At 46.8% G+C, this 22,319-nt stretch overlaps 14 non-coding genes and 1 pseudogene across 14 annotated transcripts; all 15 read left to right on the top strand.

The window, feature by feature from the left end:
* The first annotated feature begins 684 nt into the window (after positions 1-684).
* Positions 685-875, top strand: LOC142279183 (U2 spliceosomal RNA). Its single transcript, XR_012741894.1, has one exon. It is a non-coding gene; the product is annotated as a U2 spliceosomal RNA (small nuclear RNA).
* Positions 876-2,262: 1,387 nt separating this feature from the next.
* Positions 2,263-2,453, top strand: LOC142279182 (U2 spliceosomal RNA). Its single transcript, XR_012741893.1, has one exon. It is a non-coding gene; the product is annotated as a U2 spliceosomal RNA (small nuclear RNA).
* A 1,387-nt stretch (positions 2,454-3,840) lies between these two features.
* LOC142279181 (U2 spliceosomal RNA) lies at positions 3,841-4,031 on the top strand. The gene has a single exon (XR_012741892.1). It is a non-coding gene; the product is annotated as a U2 spliceosomal RNA (small nuclear RNA).
* Positions 4,032-5,418: 1,387 nt separating this feature from the next.
* Positions 5,419-5,609, top strand: LOC142279180 (U2 spliceosomal RNA). Its single transcript, XR_012741891.1, has one exon. It is a non-coding gene; the product is annotated as a U2 spliceosomal RNA (small nuclear RNA).
* Positions 5,610-6,996: 1,387 nt separating this feature from the next.
* On the top strand, positions 6,997-7,187 carry LOC142279179 (U2 spliceosomal RNA). The gene has a single exon (XR_012741890.1). It is a non-coding gene; the product is annotated as a U2 spliceosomal RNA (small nuclear RNA).
* A 1,387-nt stretch (positions 7,188-8,574) lies between these two features.
* On the top strand, positions 8,575-8,765 carry LOC142279178 (U2 spliceosomal RNA). Its single transcript, XR_012741889.1, has one exon. It is a non-coding gene; the product is annotated as a U2 spliceosomal RNA (small nuclear RNA).
* A 1,387-nt stretch (positions 8,766-10,152) lies between these two features.
* Positions 10,153-10,343, top strand: LOC142279177 (U2 spliceosomal RNA). The gene has a single exon (XR_012741888.1). It is a non-coding gene; the product is annotated as a U2 spliceosomal RNA (small nuclear RNA).
* Positions 10,344-11,730: 1,387 nt separating this feature from the next.
* On the top strand, positions 11,731-11,921 carry LOC142279176 (U2 spliceosomal RNA). Its single transcript, XR_012741887.1, has one exon. It is a non-coding gene; the product is annotated as a U2 spliceosomal RNA (small nuclear RNA).
* Positions 11,922-13,308: 1,387 nt separating this feature from the next.
* On the top strand, positions 13,309-13,499 carry LOC142279175 (U2 spliceosomal RNA). Its single transcript, XR_012741886.1, has one exon. It is a non-coding gene; the product is annotated as a U2 spliceosomal RNA (small nuclear RNA).
* Positions 13,500-14,886: 1,387 nt separating this feature from the next.
* LOC142279172 (U2 spliceosomal RNA) lies at positions 14,887-15,077 on the top strand. The gene has a single exon (XR_012741884.1). It is a non-coding gene; the product is annotated as a U2 spliceosomal RNA (small nuclear RNA).
* A 1,387-nt stretch (positions 15,078-16,464) lies between these two features.
* Positions 16,465-16,655, top strand: LOC142279171 (U2 spliceosomal RNA). The gene has a single exon (XR_012741883.1). It is a non-coding gene; the product is annotated as a U2 spliceosomal RNA (small nuclear RNA).
* Positions 16,656-18,041: 1,386 nt separating this feature from the next.
* Positions 18,042-18,232, top strand: LOC142279170 (U2 spliceosomal RNA). Its single transcript, XR_012741882.1, has one exon. It is a non-coding gene; the product is annotated as a U2 spliceosomal RNA (small nuclear RNA).
* Positions 18,233-19,619: 1,387 nt separating this feature from the next.
* On the top strand, positions 19,620-19,810 carry LOC142279169 (U2 spliceosomal RNA). The gene has a single exon (XR_012741881.1). It is a non-coding gene; the product is annotated as a U2 spliceosomal RNA (small nuclear RNA).
* Positions 19,811-21,197: 1,387 nt separating this feature from the next.
* Positions 21,198-21,324, top strand: LOC142279187 (U2 spliceosomal RNA; annotated as a pseudogene).
* A 684-nt stretch (positions 21,325-22,008) lies between these two features.
* Positions 22,009-22,204, top strand: LOC142279184 (U2 spliceosomal RNA). Its single transcript, XR_012741895.1, has one exon. It is a non-coding gene; the product is annotated as a U2 spliceosomal RNA (small nuclear RNA).
* Positions 22,205-22,319: the final 115 nt, after the last annotated feature.

Raw genomic sequence — 22,319 nt, 5'->3', positions numbered from 1 at the left:
CTGAGAAAGCCCCCCTCTAACCTTTGATAGTAAGCTTTTCTGTAGTCTGCCTGTTGATGTATTTTCCGTTTGAACTGTGCACAACATGAAGAGACGGAACACTGGCGGCTTGTCACAATGCCCCCCGATGACATCACAATAGCGCTGCTGCCTAGAAAACAAGCTGCGCAGAAGAAGTTGTTCTTTGGGTGGGAGGGTGGGCTAGTGGAAGGAGGGGGCAATCTCTTTTTTTCCCGGGTGGTAGGGGGATGACAGGAGAAGGGAAGCGGGTGGTGAGAAAGGTACAGAGGGCAGGGTTTGGGGGCTGGGAAGGAAAGGGAAAAGATTAGGGTTTGGGGATGATGAAAGGGCTTTCTACGGGTAAGGATGGCAAAGGGTGGCAGTGACGGAAAGTCAGGCAACCTGTCCTGTCCGTCTTTTTGTATCGTGAATTGGAAAGACTGCAAGGGGGAGGGGAGTTGCTTGCGCCCTAAAGGAGGAGTTATTCAGATTCATTGCAGTGGGCGGCGGCTGCAAAACGCACCATTCTTCTTGTTTTGGCTCTGCAAAGCAGCCTTTTCAAGGGTTGGCTTGGGTGACAAAATGTCTTGTGTAGGCGTGGGTTTGTCTCCCTCTCGCTCTCTCTCCCTAAGATGTGTCCGGCATAGGCCAGGGTGCCACTCGAGGCCCAAACCAATTCTGGTTATCGCTTCTCGGCCTTTTGGCTAAGATCAAGTGTAGTATCTGTTCTTATCAGTTTAATATCTGATACGTCCCCTATCTGGGGACCATATATTAAATGGATTTTTAGAACAGGGAGATGGAAAAAGAGCTTGCTCTGTCCACTCCACGCATTGACCTGGTATTGCAGTACCTCCAGGAACGGTGCACCCCTTCTTAACCCAGTTTCCAAAAGCAGAACTCAATTCACCTGATTCATATTAGCCCGATTTAATGAATTGGAAGAAAGCATACGTCTTCATATGCACCTCAATTTGGCCCATTCACTTTTCACACTTCCTCCTTTTGTTTTTTATCTTTCACACTTTTGACTTTCTTTATTCATCCAAATAGCAAACTCATCACCACTCAACCTGACCAACTCGGCTATGTCCCCGTGCTGCAGTTCTCTGTCTTATCTAGATCATTTGCAATTGAATGGAATAGATCCCTTTTGGACAAAGTGGATTCACCTGCTGCTGCAGTGACCACAGGTGTGATAACATCTAGAATTGGCATCTGGTGCGATCTCTCCGCTTCCACTCCAAAGAAAGTTACCTGTTTATTCCTATCATGCATTGGTTTTTGGGGTTTTCTTTGAGTAATGATGATCTCTTTAGTAGTCTGTTGGCGCCCTCTCCTGGAGGAATAGTTTGCTTGCTCTTGGACATTCTAAAAGAGAGGTCATGATAGACATTGAGCTTCTGAGCTCAATTGGGGACAGTCATGGGTGATGAATGTTTGCAACCTACTGCGAAGCCTCATACCGCAATATAAGGAACGTCAAATACTAAGAAAGGGCGGCCTATGAAAGAATTACTACTTTCAATAAGTACACTTAAACGGCTAATTGGGAATAGAAAAACTGTAAAAAGCCCTCTGAGAAAGCCCCCCTCTAACCTTTGATAGTAAGCTTTTCTGTAGTCTGCCTGTTGATGTATTTTCCGTTTGAACTGTGCACAACATGAAGAGACGGAACACTGGCGGCTTGTCACAATGCCCCCCGATGACATCACAATAGCGCTGCTGCCTAGAAAACAAGCTGCGCAGAAGAAGTTGTTCTTTGGGTGGGAGGGTGGGCTAGTGGAAGGAGGGGGCAATCTCTTTTTTTCCCGGGTGGTAGGGGGATGACAGGAGAAGGGAAGCGGGTGGTGAGAAAGGTACAGAGGGCAGGGTTTGGGGGCTGGGAAGGAAAGGGAAAAGATTAGGGTTTGGGGATGATGAAAGGGCTTTCTACGGGTAAGGATGGCAAAGGGTGGCAGTGACGGAAAGTCAGGCAACCTGTCCTGTCCGTCTTTTTGTATCGTGAATTGGAAAGACTGCAAGGGGGAGGGGAGTTGCTTGCGCCCTAAAGGAGGAGTTATTCAGATTCATTGCAGTGGGCGGCGGCTGCAAAACGCACCATTCTTCTTGTTTTGGCTCTGCAAAGCAGCCTTTTCAAGGGTTGGCTTGGGTGACAAAATGTCTTGTGTAGGCGTGGGTTTGTCTCCCTCTCGCTCTCTCTCCCTAAGATGTGTCCGGCATAGGCCAGGGTGCCACTCGAGGCCCAAACCAATTCTGGTTATCGCTTCTCGGCCTTTTGGCTAAGATCAAGTGTAGTATCTGTTCTTATCAGTTTAATATCTGATACGTCCCCTATCTGGGGACCATATATTAAATGGATTTTTAGAACAGGGAGATGGAAAAAGAGCTTGCTCTGTCCACTCCACGCATTGACCTGGTATTGCAGTACCTCCAGGAACGGTGCACCCCTTCTTAACCCAGTTTCCAAAAGCAGAACTCAATTCACCTGATTCATATTAGCCCGATTTAATGAATTGGAAGAAAGCATACGTCTTCATATGCACCTCAATTTGGCCCATTCACTTTTCACACTTCCTCCTTTTGTTTTTTATCTTTCACACTTTTGACTTTCTTTATTCATCCAAATAGCAAACTCATCACCACTCAACCTGACCAACTCGGCTATGTCCCCGTGCTGCAGTTCTCTGTCTTATCTAGATCATTTGCAATTGAATGGAATAGATCCCTTTTGGACAAAGTGGATTCACCTGCTGCTGCAGTGACCACAGGTGTGATAACATCTAGAATTGGCATCTGGTGCGATCTCTCCGCTTCCACTCCAAAGAAAGTTACCTGTTTATTCCTATCATGCATTGGTTTTTGGGGTTTTCTTTGAGTAATGATGATCTCTTTAGTAGTCTGTTGGCGCCCTCTCCTGGAGGAATAGTTTGCTTGCTCTTGGACATTCTAAAAGAGAGGTCATGATAGACATTGAGCTTCTGAGCTCAATTGGGGACAGTCATGGGTGATGAATGTTTGCAACCTACTGCGAAGCCTCATACCGCAATATAAGGAACGTCAAATACTAAGAAAGGGCGGCCTATGAAAGAATTACTACTTTCAATAAGTACACTTAAACGGCTAATTGGGAATAGAAAAACTGTAAAAAGCCCTCTGAGAAAGCCCCCCTCTAACCTTTGATAGTAAGCTTTTCTGTAGTCTGCCTGTTGATGTATTTTCCGTTTGAACTGTGCACAACATGAAGAGACGGAACACTGGCGGCTTGTCACAATGCCCCCCGATGACATCACAATAGCGCTGCTGCCTAGAAAACAAGCTGCGCAGAAGAAGTTGTTCTTTGGGTGGGAGGGTGGGCTAGTGGAAGGAGGGGGCAATCTCTTTTTTTCCCGGGTGGTAGGGGGATGACAGGAGAAGGGAAGCGGGTGGTGAGAAAGGTACAGAGGGCAGGGTTTGGGGGCTGGGAAGGAAAGGGAAAAGATTAGGGTTTGGGGATGATGAAAGGGCTTTCTACGGGTAAGGATGGCAAAGGGTGGCAGTGACGGAAAGTCAGGCAACCTGTCCTGTCCGTCTTTTTGTATCGTGAATTGGAAAGACTGCAAGGGGGAGGGGAGTTGCTTGCGCCCTAAAGGAGGAGTTATTCAGATTCATTGCAGTGGGCGGCGGCTGCAAAACGCACCATTCTTCTTGTTTTGGCTCTGCAAAGCAGCCTTTTCAAGGGTTGGCTTGGGTGACAAAATGTCTTGTGTAGGCGTGGGTTTGTCTCCCTCTCGCTCTCTCTCCCTAAGATGTGTCCGGCATAGGCCAGGGTGCCACTCGAGGCCCAAACCAATTCTGGTTATCGCTTCTCGGCCTTTTGGCTAAGATCAAGTGTAGTATCTGTTCTTATCAGTTTAATATCTGATACGTCCCCTATCTGGGGACCATATATTAAATGGATTTTTAGAACAGGGAGATGGAAAAAGAGCTTGCTCTGTCCACTCCACGCATTGACCTGGTATTGCAGTACCTCCAGGAACGGTGCACCCCTTCTTAACCCAGTTTCCAAAAGCAGAACTCAATTCACCTGATTCATATTAGCCCGATTTAATGAATTGGAAGAAAGCATACGTCTTCATATGCACCTCAATTTGGCCCATTCACTTTTCACACTTCCTCCTTTTGTTTTTTATCTTTCACACTTTTGACTTTCTTTATTCATCCAAATAGCAAACTCATCACCACTCAACCTGACCAACTCGGCTATGTCCCCGTGCTGCAGTTCTCTGTCTTATCTAGATCATTTGCAATTGAATGGAATAGATCCCTTTTGGACAAAGTGGATTCACCTGCTGCTGCAGTGACCACAGGTGTGATAACATCTAGAATTGGCATCTGGTGCGATCTCTCCGCTTCCACTCCAAAGAAAGTTACCTGTTTATTCCTATCATGCATTGGTTTTTGGGGTTTTCTTTGAGTAATGATGATCTCTTTAGTAGTCTGTTGGCGCCCTCTCCTGGAGGAATAGTTTGCTTGCTCTTGGACATTCTAAAAGAGAGGTCATGATAGACATTGAGCTTCTGAGCTCAATTGGGGACAGTCATGGGTGATGAATGTTTGCAACCTACTGCGAAGCCTCATACCGCAATATAAGGAACGTCAAATACTAAGAAAGGGCGGCCTATGAAAGAATTACTACTTTCAATAAGTACACTTAAACGGCTAATTGGGAATAGAAAAACTGTAAAAAGCCCTCTGAGAAAGCCCCCCTCTAACCTTTGATAGTAAGCTTTTCTGTAGTCTGCCTGTTGATGTATTTTCCGTTTGAACTGTGCACAACATGAAGAGACGGAACACTGGCGGCTTGTCACAATGCCCCCCGATGACATCACAATAGCGCTGCTGCCTAGAAAACAAGCTGCGCAGAAGAAGTTGTTCTTTGGGTGGGAGGGTGGGCTAGTGGAAGGAGGGGGCAATCTCTTTTTTTCCCGGGTGGTAGGGGGATGACAGGAGAAGGGAAGCGGGTGGTGAGAAAGGTACAGAGGGCAGGGTTTGGGGGCTGGGAAGGAAAGGGAAAAGATTAGGGTTTGGGGATGATGAAAGGGCTTTCTACGGGTAAGGATGGCAAAGGGTGGCAGTGACGGAAAGTCAGGCAACCTGTCCTGTCCGTCTTTTTGTATCGTGAATTGGAAAGACTGCAAGGGGGAGGGGAGTTGCTTGCGCCCTAAAGGAGGAGTTATTCAGATTCATTGCAGTGGGCGGCGGCTGCAAAACGCACCATTCTTCTTGTTTTGGCTCTGCAAAGCAGCCTTTTCAAGGGTTGGCTTGGGTGACAAAATGTCTTGTGTAGGCGTGGGTTTGTCTCCCTCTCGCTCTCTCTCCCTAAGATGTGTCCGGCATAGGCCAGGGTGCCACTCGAGGCCCAAACCAATTCTGGTTATCGCTTCTCGGCCTTTTGGCTAAGATCAAGTGTAGTATCTGTTCTTATCAGTTTAATATCTGATACGTCCCCTATCTGGGGACCATATATTAAATGGATTTTTAGAACAGGGAGATGGAAAAAGAGCTTGCTCTGTCCACTCCACGCATTGACCTGGTATTGCAGTACCTCCAGGAACGGTGCACCCCTTCTTAACCCAGTTTCCAAAAGCAGAACTCAATTCACCTGATTCATATTAGCCCGATTTAATGAATTGGAAGAAAGCATACGTCTTCATATGCACCTCAATTTGGCCCATTCACTTTTCACACTTCCTCCTTTTGTTTTTTATCTTTCACACTTTTGACTTTCTTTATTCATCCAAATAGCAAACTCATCACCACTCAACCTGACCAACTCGGCTATGTCCCCGTGCTGCAGTTCTCTGTCTTATCTAGATCATTTGCAATTGAATGGAATAGATCCCTTTTGGACAAAGTGGATTCACCTGCTGCTGCAGTGACCACAGGTGTGATAACATCTAGAATTGGCATCTGGTGCGATCTCTCCGCTTCCACTCCAAAGAAAGTTACCTGTTTATTCCTATCATGCATTGGTTTTTGGGGTTTTCTTTGAGTAATGATGATCTCTTTAGTAGTCTGTTGGCGCCCTCTCCTGGAGGAATAGTTTGCTTGCTCTTGGACATTCTAAAAGAGAGGTCATGATAGACATTGAGCTTCTGAGCTCAATTGGGGACAGTCATGGGTGATGAATGTTTGCAACCTACTGCGAAGCCTCATACCGCAATATAAGGAACGTCAAATACTAAGAAAGGGCGGCCTATGAAAGAATTACTACTTTCAATAAGTACACTTAAACGGCTAATTGGGAATAGAAAAACTGTAAAAAGCCCTCTGAGAAAGCCCCCCTCTAACCTTTGATAGTAAGCTTTTCTGTAGTCTGCCTGTTGATGTATTTTCCGTTTGAACTGTGCACAACATGAAGAGACGGAACACTGGCGGCTTGTCACAATGCCCCCCGATGACATCACAATAGCGCTGCTGCCTAGAAAACAAGCTGCGCAGAAGAAGTTGTTCTTTGGGTGGGAGGGTGGGCTAGTGGAAGGAGGGGGCAATCTCTTTTTTTCCCGGGTGGTAGGGGGATGACAGGAGAAGGGAAGCGGGTGGTGAGAAAGGTACAGAGGGCAGGGTTTGGGGGCTGGGAAGGAAAGGGAAAAGATTAGGGTTTGGGGATGATGAAAGGGCTTTCTACGGGTAAGGATGGCAAAGGGTGGCAGTGACGGAAAGTCAGGCAACCTGTCCTGTCCGTCTTTTTGTATCGTGAATTGGAAAGACTGCAAGGGGGAGGGGAGTTGCTTGCGCCCTAAAGGAGGAGTTATTCAGATTCATTGCAGTGGGCGGCGGCTGCAAAACGCACCATTCTTCTTGTTTTGGCTCTGCAAAGCAGCCTTTTCAAGGGTTGGCTTGGGTGACAAAATGTCTTGTGTAGGCGTGGGTTTGTCTCCCTCTCGCTCTCTCTCCCTAAGATGTGTCCGGCATAGGCCAGGGTGCCACTCGAGGCCCAAACCAATTCTGGTTATCGCTTCTCGGCCTTTTGGCTAAGATCAAGTGTAGTATCTGTTCTTATCAGTTTAATATCTGATACGTCCCCTATCTGGGGACCATATATTAAATGGATTTTTAGAACAGGGAGATGGAAAAAGAGCTTGCTCTGTCCACTCCACGCATTGACCTGGTATTGCAGTACCTCCAGGAACGGTGCACCCCTTCTTAACCCAGTTTCCAAAAGCAGAACTCAATTCACCTGATTCATATTAGCCCGATTTAATGAATTGGAAGAAAGCATACGTCTTCATATGCACCTCAATTTGGCCCATTCACTTTTCACACTTCCTCCTTTTGTTTTTTATCTTTCACACTTTTGACTTTCTTTATTCATCCAAATAGCAAACTCATCACCACTCAACCTGACCAACTCGGCTATGTCCCCGTGCTGCAGTTCTCTGTCTTATCTAGATCATTTGCAATTGAATGGAATAGATCCCTTTTGGACAAAGTGGATTCACCTGCTGCTGCAGTGACCACAGGTGTGATAACATCTAGAATTGGCATCTGGTGCGATCTCTCCGCTTCCACTCCAAAGAAAGTTACCTGTTTATTCCTATCATGCATTGGTTTTTGGGGTTTTCTTTGAGTAATGATGATCTCTTTAGTAGTCTGTTGGCGCCCTCTCCTGGAGGAATAGTTTGCTTGCTCTTGGACATTCTAAAAGAGAGGTCATGATAGACATTGAGCTTCTGAGCTCAATTGGGGACAGTCATGGGTGATGAATGTTTGCAACCTACTGCGAAGCCTCATACCGCAATATAAGGAACGTCAAATACTAAGAAAGGGCGGCCTATGAAAGAATTACTACTTTCAATAAGTACACTTAAACGGCTAATTGGGAATAGAAAAACTGTAAAAAGCCCTCTGAGAAAGCCCCCCTCTAACCTTTGATAGTAAGCTTTTCTGTAGTCTGCCTGTTGATGTATTTTCCGTTTGAACTGTGCACAACATGAAGAGACGGAACACTGGCGGCTTGTCACAATGCCCCCCGATGACATCACAATAGCGCTGCTGCCTAGAAAACAAGCTGCGCAGAAGAAGTTGTTCTTTGGGTGGGAGGGTGGGCTAGTGGAAGGAGGGGGCAATCTCTTTTTTTCCCGGGTGGTAGGGGGATGACAGGAGAAGGGAAGCGGGTGGTGAGAAAGGTACAGAGGGCAGGGTTTGGGGGCTGGGAAGGAAAGGGAAAAGATTAGGGTTTGGGGATGATGAAAGGGCTTTCTACGGGTAAGGATGGCAAAGGGTGGCAGTGACGGAAAGTCAGGCAACCTGTCCTGTCCGTCTTTTTGTATCGTGAATTGGAAAGACTGCAAGGGGGAGGGGAGTTGCTTGCGCCCTAAAGGAGGAGTTATTCAGATTCATTGCAGTGGGCGGCGGCTGCAAAACGCACCATTCTTCTTGTTTTGGCTCTGCAAAGCAGCCTTTTCAAGGGTTGGCTTGGGTGACAAAATGTCTTGTGTAGGCGTGGGTTTGTCTCCCTCTCGCTCTCTCTCCCTAAGATGTGTCCGGCATAGGCCAGGGTGCCACTCGAGGCCCAAACCAATTCTGGTTATCGCTTCTCGGCCTTTTGGCTAAGATCAAGTGTAGTATCTGTTCTTATCAGTTTAATATCTGATACGTCCCCTATCTGGGGACCATATATTAAATGGATTTTTAGAACAGGGAGATGGAAAAAGAGCTTGCTCTGTCCACTCCACGCATTGACCTGGTATTGCAGTACCTCCAGGAACGGTGCACCCCTTCTTAACCCAGTTTCCAAAAGCAGAACTCAATTCACCTGATTCATATTAGCCCGATTTAATGAATTGGAAGAAAGCATACGTCTTCATATGCACCTCAATTTGGCCCATTCACTTTTCACACTTCCTCCTTTTGTTTTTTATCTTTCACACTTTTGACTTTCTTTATTCATCCAAATAGCAAACTCATCACCACTCAACCTGACCAACTCGGCTATGTCCCCGTGCTGCAGTTCTCTGTCTTATCTAGATCATTTGCAATTGAATGGAATAGATCCCTTTTGGACAAAGTGGATTCACCTGCTGCTGCAGTGACCACAGGTGTGATAACATCTAGAATTGGCATCTGGTGCGATCTCTCCGCTTCCACTCCAAAGAAAGTTACCTGTTTATTCCTATCATGCATTGGTTTTTGGGGTTTTCTTTGAGTAATGATGATCTCTTTAGTAGTCTGTTGGCGCCCTCTCCTGGAGGAATAGTTTGCTTGCTCTTGGACATTCTAAAAGAGAGGTCATGATAGACATTGAGCTTCTGAGCTCAATTGGGGACAGTCATGGGTGATGAATGTTTGCAACCTACTGCGAAGCCTCATACCGCAATATAAGGAACGTCAAATACTAAGAAAGGGCGGCCTATGAAAGAATTACTACTTTCAATAAGTACACTTAAACGGCTAATTGGGAATAGAAAAACTGTAAAAAGCCCTCTGAGAAAGCCCCCCTCTAACCTTTGATAGTAAGCTTTTCTGTAGTCTGCCTGTTGATGTATTTTCCGTTTGAACTGTGCACAACATGAAGAGACGGAACACTGGCGGCTTGTCACAATGCCCCCCGATGACATCACAATAGCGCTGCTGCCTAGAAAACAAGCTGCGCAGAAGAAGTTGTTCTTTGGGTGGGAGGGTGGGCTAGTGGAAGGAGGGGGCAATCTCTTTTTTTCCCGGGTGGTAGGGGGATGACAGGAGAAGGGAAGCGGGTGGTGAGAAAGGTACAGAGGGCAGGGTTTGGGGGCTGGGAAGGAAAGGGAAAAGATTAGGGTTTGGGGATGATGAAAGGGCTTTCTACGGGTAAGGATGGCAAAGGGTGGCAGTGACGGAAAGTCAGGCAACCTGTCCTGTCCGTCTTTTTGTATCGTGAATTGGAAAGACTGCAAGGGGGAGGGGAGTTGCTTGCGCCCTAAAGGAGGAGTTATTCAGATTCATTGCAGTGGGCGGCGGCTGCAAAACGCACCATTCTTCTTGTTTTGGCTCTGCAAAGCAGCCTTTTCAAGGGTTGGCTTGGGTGACAAAATGTCTTGTGTAGGCGTGGGTTTGTCTCCCTCTCGCTCTCTCTCCCTAAGATGTGTCCGGCATAGGCCAGGGTGCCACTCGAGGCCCAAACCAATTCTGGTTATCGCTTCTCGGCCTTTTGGCTAAGATCAAGTGTAGTATCTGTTCTTATCAGTTTAATATCTGATACGTCCCCTATCTGGGGACCATATATTAAATGGATTTTTAGAACAGGGAGATGGAAAAAGAGCTTGCTCTGTCCACTCCACGCATTGACCTGGTATTGCAGTACCTCCAGGAACGGTGCACCCCTTCTTAACCCAGTTTCCAAAAGCAGAACTCAATTCACCTGATTCATATTAGCCCGATTTAATGAATTGGAAGAAAGCATACGTCTTCATATGCACCTCAATTTGGCCCATTCACTTTTCACACTTCCTCCTTTTGTTTTTTATCTTTCACACTTTTGACTTTCTTTATTCATCCAAATAGCAAACTCATCACCACTCAACCTGACCAACTCGGCTATGTCCCCGTGCTGCAGTTCTCTGTCTTATCTAGATCATTTGCAATTGAATGGAATAGATCCCTTTTGGACAAAGTGGATTCACCTGCTGCTGCAGTGACCACAGGTGTGATAACATCTAGAATTGGCATCTGGTGCGATCTCTCCGCTTCCACTCCAAAGAAAGTTACCTGTTTATTCCTATCATGCATTGGTTTTTGGGGTTTTCTTTGAGTAATGATGATCTCTTTAGTAGTCTGTTGGCGCCCTCTCCTGGAGGAATAGTTTGCTTGCTCTTGGACATTCTAAAAGAGAGGTCATGATAGACATTGAGCTTCTGAGCTCAATTGGGGACAGTCATGGGTGATGAATGTTTGCAACCTACTGCGAAGCCTCATACCGCAATATAAGGAACGTCAAATACTAAGAAAGGGCGGCCTATGAAAGAATTACTACTTTCAATAAGTACACTTAAACGGCTAATTGGGAATAGAAAAACTGTAAAAAGCCCTCTGAGAAAGCCCCCCTCTAACCTTTGATAGTAAGCTTTTCTGTAGTCTGCCTGTTGATGTATTTTCCGTTTGAACTGTGCACAACATGAAGAGACGGAACACTGGCGGCTTGTCACAATGCCCCCCGATGACATCACAATAGCGCTGCTGCCTAGAAAACAAGCTGCGCAGAAGAAGTTGTTCTTTGGGTGGGAGGGTGGGCTAGTGGAAGGAGGGGGCAATCTCTTTTTTTCCCGGGTGGTAGGGGGATGACAGGAGAAGGGAAGCGGGTGGTGAGAAAGGTACAGAGGGCAGGGTTTGGGGGCTGGGAAGGAAAGGGAAAAGATTAGGGTTTGGGGATGATGAAAGGGCTTTCTACGGGTAAGGATGGCAAAGGGTGGCAGTGACGGAAAGTCAGGCAACCTGTCCTGTCCGTCTTTTTGTATCGTGAATTGGAAAGACTGCAAGGGGGAGGGGAGTTGCTTGCGCCCTAAAGGAGGAGTTATTCAGATTCATTGCAGTGGGCGGCGGCTGCAAAACGCACCATTCTTCTTGTTTTGGCTCTGCAAAGCAGCCTTTTCAAGGGTTGGCTTGGGTGACAAAATGTCTTGTGTAGGCGTGGGTTTGTCTCCCTCTCGCTCTCTCTCCCTAAGATGTGTCCGGCATAGGCCAGGGTGCCACTCGAGGCCCAAACCAATTCTGGTTATCGCTTCTCGGCCTTTTGGCTAAGATCAAGTGTAGTATCTGTTCTTATCAGTTTAATATCTGATACGTCCCCTATCTGGGGACCATATATTAAATGGATTTTTAGAACAGGGAGATGGAAAAAGAGCTTGCTCTGTCCACTCCACGCATTGACCTGGTATTGCAGTACCTCCAGGAACGGTGCACCCCTTCTTAACCCAGTTTCCAAAAGCAGAACTCAATTCACCTGATTCATATTAGCCCGATTTAATGAATTGGAAGAAAGCATACGTCTTCATATGCACCTCAATTTGGCCCATTCACTTTTCACACTTCCTCCTTTTGTTTTTTATCTTTCACACTTTTGACTTTCTTTATTCATCCAAATAGCAAACTCATCACCACTCAACCTGACCAACTCGGCTATGTCCCCGTGCTGCAGTTCTCTGTCTTATCTAGATCATTTGCAATTGAATGGAATAGATCCCTTTTGGACAAAGTGGATTCACCTGCTGCTGCAGTGACCACAGGTGTGATAACATCTAGAATTGGCATCTGGTGCGATCTCTCCGCTTCCACTCCAAAGAAAGTTACCTGTTTATTCCTATCATGCATTGGTTTTTGGGGTTTTCTTTGAGTAATGATGATCTCTTTAGTAGTCTGTTGGCGCCCTCTCCTGGAGGAATAGTTTGCTTGCTCTTGGACATTCTAAAAGAGAGGTCATGATAGACATTGAGCTTCTGAGCTCAATTGGGGACAGTCATGGGTGATGAATGTTTGCAACCTACTGCGAAGCCTCATACCGCAATATAAGGAACGTCAAATACTAAGAAAGGGCGGCCTATGAAAGAATTACTACTTTCAATAAGTACACTTAAACGGCTAATTGGGAATAGAAAAACTGTAAAAAGCCCTCTGAGAAAGCCCCCCTCTAACCTTTGATAGTAAGCTTTTCTGTAGTCTGCCTGTTGATGTATTTTCCGTTTGAACTGTGCACAACATGAAGAGACGGAACACTGGCGGCTTGTCACAATGCCCCCCGATGACATCACAATAGCGCTGCTGCCTAGAAAACAAGCTGCGCAGAAGAAGTTGTTCTTTGGGTGGGAGGGTGGGCTAGTGGAAGGAGGGGGCAATCTCTTTTTTTCCCGGGTGGTAGGGGGATGACAGGAGAAGGGAAGCGGGTGGTGAGAAAGGTACAGAGGGCAGGGTTTGGGGGCTGGGAAGGAAAGGGAAAAGATTAGGGTTTGGGGATGATGAAAGGGCTTTCTACGGGTAAGGATGGCAAAGGGTGGCAGTGACGGAAAGTCAGGCAACCTGTCCTGTCCGTCTTTTTGTATCGTGAATTGGAAAGACTGCAAGGGGGAGGGGAGTTGCTTGCGCCCTAAAGGAGGAGTTATTCAGATTCATTGCAGTGGGCGGCGGCTGCAAAACGCACCATTCTTCTTGTTTTGGCTCTGCAAAGCAGCCTTTTCAAGGGTTGGCTTGGGTGACAAAATGTCTTGTGTAGGCGTGGGTTTGTCTCCCTCTCGCTCTCTCTCCCTAAGATGTGTCCGGCATAGGCCAGGGTGCCACTCGAGGCCCAAACCAATTCTGGTTATCGCTTCTCGGCCTTTTGGCTAAGATCAAGTGTAGTATCTGTTCTTATCAGTTTAATATCTGATACGTCCCCTATCTGGGGACCATATATTAAATGGATTTTTAGAACAGGGAGATGGAAAAAGAGCTTGCTCTGTCCACTCCACGCATTGACCTGGTATTGCAGTACCTCCAGGAACGGTGCACCCCTTCTTAACCCAGTTTCCAAAAGCAGAACTCAATTCACCTGATTCATATTAGCCCGATTTAATGAATTGGAAGAAAGCATACGTCTTCATATGCACCTCAATTTGGCCCATTCACTTTTCACACTTCCTCCTTTTGTTTTTTATCTTTCACACTTTTGACTTTCTTTATTCATCCAAATAGCAAACTCATCACCACTCAACCTGACCAACTCGGCTATGTCCCCGTGCTGCAGTTCTCTGTCTTATCTAGATCATTTGCAATTGAATGGAATAGATCCCTTTTGGACAAAGTGGATTCACCTGCTGCTGCAGTGACCACAGGTGTGATAACATCTAGAATTGGCATCTGGTGCGATCTCTCCGCTTCCACTCCAAAGAAAGTTACCTGTTTATTCCTATCATGCATTGGTTTTTGGGGTTTTCTTTGAGTAATGATGATCTCTTTAGTAGTCTGTTGGCGCCCTCTCCTGGAGGAATAGTTTGCTTGCTCTTGGACATTCTAAAAGAGAGGTCATGATAGACATTGAGCTTCTGAGCTCAATTGGGGACAGTCATGGGTGATGAATGTTTGCAACCTACTGCGAAGCCTCATACCGCAATATAAGGAACGTCAAATACTAAGAAAGGGCGGCCTATGAAAGAATTACTACTTTCAATAAGTACACTTAAACGGCTAATTGGGAATAGAAAAACTGTAAAAAGCCCTCTGAGAAAGCCCCCCTCTAACCTTTGATAGTAAGCTTTTCTGTAGTCTGCCTGTTGATGTATTTTCCGTTTGAACTGTGCACAACATGAAGAGACGGAACACTGGCGGCTTGTCACAATGCCCCCCGATGACATCACAATAGCGCTGCTGCCTAGAAAACAAGCTGCGCAGAAGAAGTTGTTCTTTGGGTGGGAGGGTGGGCTAGTGGAAGGAGGGGGCAATCTCTTTTTTTCCCGGGTGGTAGGGGGATGACAGGAGAAGGGAAGCGGGTGGTGAGAAAGGTACAGAGGGCAGGGTTTGGGGGCTGGGAAGGAAAGGGAAAAGATTAGGGTTTGGGGATGATGAAAGGGCTTTCTACGGGTAAGGATGGCAAAGGGTGGCAGTGACGGAAAGTCAGGCAACCTGTCCTGTCCGTCTTTTTGTATCGTGAATTGGAAAGACTGCAAGGGGGAGGGGAGTTGCTTGCGCCCTAAAGGAGGAGTTATTCAGATTCATTGCAGTGGGCGGCGGCTGCAAAACGCACCATTCTTCTTGTTTTGGCTCTGCAAAGCAGCCTTTTCAAGGGTTGGCTTGGGTGACAAAATGTCTTGTGTAGGCGTGGGTTTGTCTCCCTCTCGCTCTCTCTCCCTAAGATGTGTCCGGCATAGGCCAGGGTGCCACTCGAGGCCCAAACCAATTCTGGTTATCGCTTCTCGGCCTTTTGGCTAAGATCAAGTGTAGTATCTGTTCTTATCAGTTTAATATCTGATACGTCCCCTATCTGGGGACCATATATTAAATGGATTTTTAGAACAGGGAGATGGAAAAAGAGCTTGCTCTGTCCACTCCACGCATTGACCTGGTATTGCAGTACCTCCAGGAACGGTGCACCCCTTCTTAACCCAGTTTCCAAAAGCAGAACTCAATTCACCTGATTCATATTAGCCCGATTTAATGAATTGGAAGAAAGCATACGTCTTCATATGCACCTCAATTTGGCCCATTCACTTTTCACACTTCCTCCTTTTGTTTTTTATCTTTCACACTTTTGACTTTCTTTATTCATCCAAATAGCAAACTCATCACCACTCAACCTGACCAACTCGGCTATGTCCCCGTGCTGCAGTTCTCTGTCTTATCTAGATCATTTGCAATTGAATGGAATAGATCCCTTTTGGACAAAGTGGATTCACCTGCTGCTGCAGTGACCACAGGTGTGATAACATCTAGAATTGGCATCTGGTGCGATCTCTCCGCTTCCACTCCAAAGAAAGTTACCTGTTTATTCCTATCATGCATTGGTTTTTGGGGTTTTCTTTGAGTAATGATGATCTCTTTAGTAGTCTGTTGGCGCCCTCTCCTGGAGGAATAGTTTGCTTGCTCTTGGACATTCTAAAAGAGAGGTCATGATAGACATTGAGCTTCTGAGCTCAATTGGGGACAGTCATGGGTGATGAATGTTTGCAACCTACTGCGAAGCCTCATACCGCAATATAAGGAACGTCAAATACTAAGAAAGGGCGGCCTATGAAAGAATTACTACTTTCAATAAGTACACTTAAACGGCTAATTGGGAATAGAAAAACTGTAAAAAGCCCTCTGAGAAAGCCCCCCTCTAACCTTTGATAGTAAGCTTTTCTGTAGTCTGCCTGTTGATGTATTTTCCGTTTGAACTGTGCACAACATGAAGAGACGGAACACTGGCGGCTTGTCACAATGCCCCCCGATGACATCACAATAGCGCTGCTGCCTAGAAAACAAGCTGCGCAGAAGAAGTTGTTCTTTGGGTGGGAGGGTGGGCTAGTGGAAGGAGGGGGCAATCTCTTTTTTTCCCGGGTGGTAGGGGGATGACAGGAGAAGGGAAGCGGGTGGTGAGAAAGGTACAGAGGGCAGGGTTTGGGGGCTGGGAAGGAAAGGGAAAAGATTAGGGTTTGGGGATGATGAAAGGGCTTTCTACGGGTAAGGATGGCAAAGGGTGGCAGTGACGGAAAGTCAGGCAACCTGTCCTGTCCGTCTTTTTGTATCGTGAATTGGAAAGACTGCAAGGGGGAGGGGAGTTGCTTGCGCCCTAAAGGAGGAGTTATTCAGATTCATTGCAGTGGGCGGCGGCTGCAAAACGCACCATTCTTCTTGTTTTGGCTCTGCAAAGCAGCCTTTTCAAGGGTTGGCTTGGGTGACAAAATGTCTTGTGTAGGCGTGGGTTTGTCTCCCTCTCGCTCTCTCTCCCTAAGATGTGTCCGGCATAGGCCAGGGTGCCACTCGAGGCCCAAACCAATTCTGGTTATCGCTTCTCGGCCTTTTGGCTAAGATCAAGTGTAGTATCTGTTCTTATCAGTTTAATATCTGATACGTCCCCTATCTGGGGACCATATATTAAATGGATTTTTAGAACAGGGAGATGGAAAAAGAGCTTGCTCTGTCCACTCCACGCATTGACCTGGTATTGCAGTACCTCCAGGAACGGTGCACCCCTTCTTAACCCAGTTTCCAAAAGCAGAACTCAATTCACCTGATTCATATTAGCCCGATTTAATGAATTGGAAGAAAGCATACGTCTTCATATGCACCTCAATTTGGCCCATTCACTTTTCACACTTCCTCCTTTTGTTTTTTATCTTTCACACTTTTGACTTTCTTTATTCATCCAAATAGCAAACTCATCACCACTCAACCTGACCAACTCGGCTATGTCCCCGTGCTGCAGTTCTCTGTCTTATCTAGATCATTTGCAATTGAATGGAATAGATCCCTTTTGGACAAAGTGGATTCACCTGCTGCTGCAGTGACCACAGGTGTGATAACATCTAGAATTGGCATCTGGTGCGATCTCTCCGCTTCCACTCCAAAGAAAGTTACCTGTTTATTCCTATCATGCATTGGTTTTTGGGGTTTTCTTTGAGTAATGATGATCTCTTTAGTAGTCTGTTGGCGCCCTCTCCTGGAGGAATAGTTTGCTTGCTCTTGGACATTCTAAAAGAGAGGTCATGATAGACATTGAGCTTCTGAGCTCAATTGGGGACAGTCATGGGTGATGAATGTTTGCAACCTACTGCGAAGCCTCATACCGCAATATAAGGAACGTCAAATACTAAGAAAGGGCGGCCTATGAAAGAATTACTACTTTCAATAAGTACACTTAAACGGCTAATTGGGAATAGAAAAACTGTAAAAAGCCCTCTGAGAAAGCCCCCTCTAACCTTTGATAGTAAGCTTTTCTGTAGTCTGCCTGTTGATGTATTTTCCGTTTGAACTGTGCACAACATGAAGAGACGGAACACTGGCGGCTTGTCACAATGCCCCCCGATGACATCACAATAGCGCTGCTGCCTAGAAAACAAGCTGCGCAGAAGAAGTTGTTCTTTGGGTGGGAGGGTGGGCTAGTGGAAGGAGGGGGCAATCTCTTTTTTTCCCGGGTGGTAGGGGGATGACAGGAGAAGGGAAGCGGGTGGTGAGAAAGGTACAGAGGGCAGGGTTTGGGGGCTGGGAAGGAAAGGGAAAAGATTAGGGTTTGGGGATGATGAAAGGGCTTTCTACGGGTAAGGATGGCAAAGGGTGGCAGTGACGGAAAGTCAGGCAACCTGTCCTGTCCGTCTTTTTGTATCGTGAATTGGAAAGACTGCAAGGGGGAGGGGAGTTGCTTGCGCCCTAAAGGAGGAGTTATTCAGATTCATTGCAGTGGGCGGCGGCTGCAAAACGCACCATTCTTCTTGTTTTGGCTCTGCAAAGCAGCCTTTTCAAGGGTTGGCTTGGGTGACAAAATGTCTTGTGTAGGCGTGGGTTTGTCTCCCTCTCGCTCTCTCTCCCTAAGATGTGTCCGGCATAGGCCAGGGTGCCACTCGAGGCCCAAACCAATTCTGGTTATCGCTTCTCGGCCTTTTGGCTAAGATCAAGTGTAGTATCTGTTCTTATCAGTTTAATATCTGATACGTCCCCTATCTGGGGACCATATATTAAATGGATTTTTAGAACAGGGAGATGGAAAAAGAGCTTGCTCTGTCCACTCCACGCATTGACCTGGTATTGCAGTACCTCCAGGAACGGTGCACCCCTTCTTAACCCAGTTTCCAAAAGCAGAACTCAATTCACCTGATTCATATTAGCCCGATTTAATGAATTGGAAGAAAGCATACGTCTTCATATGCACCTCAATTTGGCCCATTCACTTTTCACACTTCCTCCTTTTGTTTTTTATCTTTCACACTTTTGACTTTCTTTATTCATCCAAATAGCAAACTCATCACCACTCAACCTGACCAACTCGGCTATGTCCCCGTGCTGCAGTTCTCTGTCTTATCTAGATCATTTGCAATTGAATGGAATAGATCCCTTTTGGACAAAGTGGATTCACCTGCTGCTGCAGTGACCACAGGTGTGATAACATCTAGAATTGGCATCTGGTGCGATCTCTCCGCTTCCACTCCAAAGAAAGTTACCTGTTTATTCCTATCATGCATTGGTTTTTGGGGTTTTCTTTGAGTAATGATGATCTCTTTAGTAGTCTGTTGGCGCCCTCTCCTGGAGGAATAGTTTGCTTGCTCTTGGACATTCTAAAAGAGAGGTCATGATAGACATTGAGCTTCTGAGCTCAATTGGGGACAGTCATGGGTGATGAATGTTTGCAACCTACTGCGAAGCCTCATACCGCAATATAAGGAACGTCAAATACTAAGAAAGGGCGGCCTATGAAAGAATTACTACTTTCAATAAGTACACTTAAACGGCTAATTGGGAATAGAAAAACTGTAAAAAGCCCTCTGAGAAAGCCCCCCTCTAACCTTTGATAGTAAGCTTTTCTGTAGTCTGCCTGTTGATGTATTTTCCGTTTGAACTGTGCACAACATGAAGAGACGGAACACTGGCGGCTTGTCACAATGCCCCCCGATGACATCACAATAGCGCTGCTGCCTAGAAAACAAGCTGCGCAGAAGAAGTTGTTCTTTGGGTGGGAGGGTGGGCTAGTGGAAGGAGGGGGCAATCTCTTTTTTTCCCGGGTGGTAGGGGGATGACAGGAGAAGGGAAGCGGGTGGTGAGAAAGGTACAGAGGGCAGGGTTTGGGGGCTGGGAAGGAAAGGGAAAAGATTAGGGTTTGGGGATGATGAAAGGGCTTTCTACGGGTAAGGATGGCAAAGGGTGGCAGTGACGGAAAGTCAGGCAACCTGTCCTGTCCGTCTTTTTGTATCGTGAATTGGAAAGACTGCAAGGGGGAGGGGAGTTGCTTGCGCCCTAAAGGAGGAGTTATTCAGATTCATTGCAGTGGGCGGCGGCTGCAAAACGCACCATTCTTCTTGTTTTGGCTCTGCAAAGCAGCCTTTTCAAGGGTTGGCTTGGGTGACAAAATGTCTTGTGTAGGCGTGGGTTTGTCTCCCTCTCGCTCTCTCTCCCTAAGATGTGTCCGGCATAGGCCAGGGTGCCACTCGAGGCCCAAACCAATTCTGGTTATCGCTTCTCGGCCTTTTGGCTAAGATCAAGTGTAGTATCTGTTCTTATCAGTTTAATATCTGATACGTCCCCTATCTGGGGACCATATATTAAATGGATTTTTAGAACAGGGAGATGGAAAAAGAGCTTGCTCTGTCCACTCCACGCATTGACCTGGTATTGCAGTACCTCCAGGAACGGTGCACCCCTTCTTAACCCAGTTTCCAAAAGCAGAACTCAATTCACCTGATTCATATTAGCCCGATTTAATGAATTGGAAGAAAGCATACGTCTTCATATGCACCTCAATTTGGCCCATTCACTTTTCACACTTCCTCCTTTTGTTTTTTATCTTTCACACTTTTGACTTTCTTTATTCATCCAAATAGCAAACTCATCACCACTCAACCTGACCAACTCGGCTATGTCCCCGTGCTGCAGTTCTCTGTCTTATCTAGATCATTTGCAATTGAATGGAATAGATCCCTTTTGGACAAAGTGGATTCACCTGCTGCTGCAGTGACCACAGGTGTGATAACATCTAGAATTGGCATCTGGAGCGATCTCTCCGCTTCCACTCCAAAGAAAGTTACCTGTTTATTCCTATCATGCATTGGTTTTTGGGGTTTTCTTTGAGTAATGATGATCTCTTTAGTAGTCTGTTGGCGCCCTCTCCTGGAGGAATAGTTTGCTTGCTCTTGGACATTCTAAAAGAGAGGTCATGATAGACATTGAGCTTCTGAGCTCAATTGGGGACAGTCATGGGTGATGAATGTTTGCAACCTACTGCGAAGCCTCATACCGCAATATAAGGAACGTCAAATACTAAGAAAGGGCGGCCTATGAAAGAATTACTACTTTCAATAAGTACACTTAAACGGCTAATTGGGAATAGAAAAACTGTAAAAAGCCCTCTGAGAAAGCCCCCCTCTAACCTTTGATAGTAAGCTTTTCTGTAGTCTGCCTGTTGATGTATTTTCCGTTTGAACTGTGCACAACATGAAGAGACGGAACACTGGCGGCTTGTCACAATGCCCCCCGATGACATCACAATAGCGCTGCTGCCTAGAAAACAAGCTGCGCAGAAGAAGTTGTTCTTTGGGTGGGAGGGTGGGCTAGTGGAAGGAGGGGGCAATCTCTTTTTTTCCCGGGTGGTAGGGGGATGACAGGAGAAGGGAAGCGGGTGGTGAGAAAGGTACAGAGGGCAGGGTTTGGGGGCTGGGAAGGAAAGGGAAAAGATTAGGGTTTGGGGATGATGAAAGGGCTTTCTACGGGTAAGGATGGCAAAGGGTGGCAGTGACGGAAAGTCAGGCAACCTGTCCTGTCCGTCTTTTTGTATCGTGAATTGGAAAGACTGCAAGGGGGAGGGGAGTTGCTTGCGCCCTAAAGGAGGAGTTATTCAGATTCATTGCAGTGGGCGGCGGCTGCAAAACGCACCATTCTTCTTGTTTTGGCTCTGCAAAGCAGCCTTTTCAAGGGTTGGCTTGGGTGACAAAATGTCTTGTGTAGGCGTGGGTTTGTCTCCCTCTCGCTCTCTCTCCCTAAGATGTGTCCGGCATAGGCCAGGGTGCCACTCGAGGCCCAAACCAATTCTGGTTATCGCTTCTCGGCCTTTTGGCTAAGATCAAGTGTAGTATCTGTGAGGCTCGGCAGATGCAATGCACACTGGAAGGTTGCGCTTGCTAGTACTCTTGATGTATAGTATATTCATCTAGAGGAAAACATGGCCCTACCAGGATCGAGGCTATTAGACTGAGTAAGTGTGGGGGCTATGGTGCAATGTGCCCCAGGACTGACGACCCTGGAGTGAGTCTGAGCTTGCTGGCTTGGGACCCCGGCGAGCCTTGGGCTCTGTAGCACACCGTACCTTGCCCTTTCATACTTTCTGAGCATATTGCTCTATCCCGGCCTTCTGGCTAGGAAGGGAAATTTTTATAATCATGGTCGGAGGTCCGTTCAGCTTTGGGCTGAGAAACCAACACCCGGTTGGAGGTCCGGGTCAGCTTCGGCTGAGAAACCAACACCCGGTTGGAGGTCTGGGTCAGCTTCGGCTGAGAAACCAACACCCGGTTGGAGGTCCGGGTCAGCTTCGGCTGAGAAACCAACACCCGGTTGGAGGTCCGGTTAGCCTTGGGCTGAGAAACCAACACCGGTTGACGGTCCGGGCAGTTTCGGCTGCGAAACCAACAACTAGTAGCTCTCTACTCCACTTGGGTAAGATGCCTGGGTGGACGCTGGGAGCAACGACAAGGCTCAACCAGGCTTCGGCTTGGGGGAGCACCGAAGATCCCTGACCCTTGCTGTGGCCTTCTGGCTCGGAGGGACGGGGTTGATTTTTGGGGACCCTCTCCTCACGGAGGGGTCCACACGAATCCTAGCCTTTGCACTGTTTTTGGTGTGACTTCGGTCATGCATTTTTTGCGGTGCTTTGGAAAGCTTCATTAAATCAAAATCTGTTCTTATCAGTTTAATATCTGATACGTCCCCTATCTGGGGACCATATATTAAATGGATTTTTAGAACAGGGAGATGGAAAAAGAGCTTGCTCTGTCCACTCCACGCATTGACCTGGTATTGCAGTACCTCCAGGAACGGTGCACCCCTTCTTAACCCAGTTTCCAAAAGCAGAACTCAATTCACCTGATTCATATTAGCCCGATTTAATGAATTGGAAGAAAGCATACGTCTTCATATGCACCTCAATTTGGCCCATTCACTTT

This window comes from Anomaloglossus baeobatrachus, unplaced genomic scaffold, assembly GCF_048569485.1.
Source record: "Anomaloglossus baeobatrachus isolate aAnoBae1 unplaced genomic scaffold, aAnoBae1.hap1 Scaffold_4267, whole genome shotgun sequence".
NCBI lineage: Eukaryota > Metazoa > Chordata > Amphibia > Anura > Aromobatidae > Anomaloglossus > Anomaloglossus baeobatrachus.
Note: the sequence above shows the minus strand (reverse complement) of the source record. Positions and strands in the feature narration are given on the sequence as shown.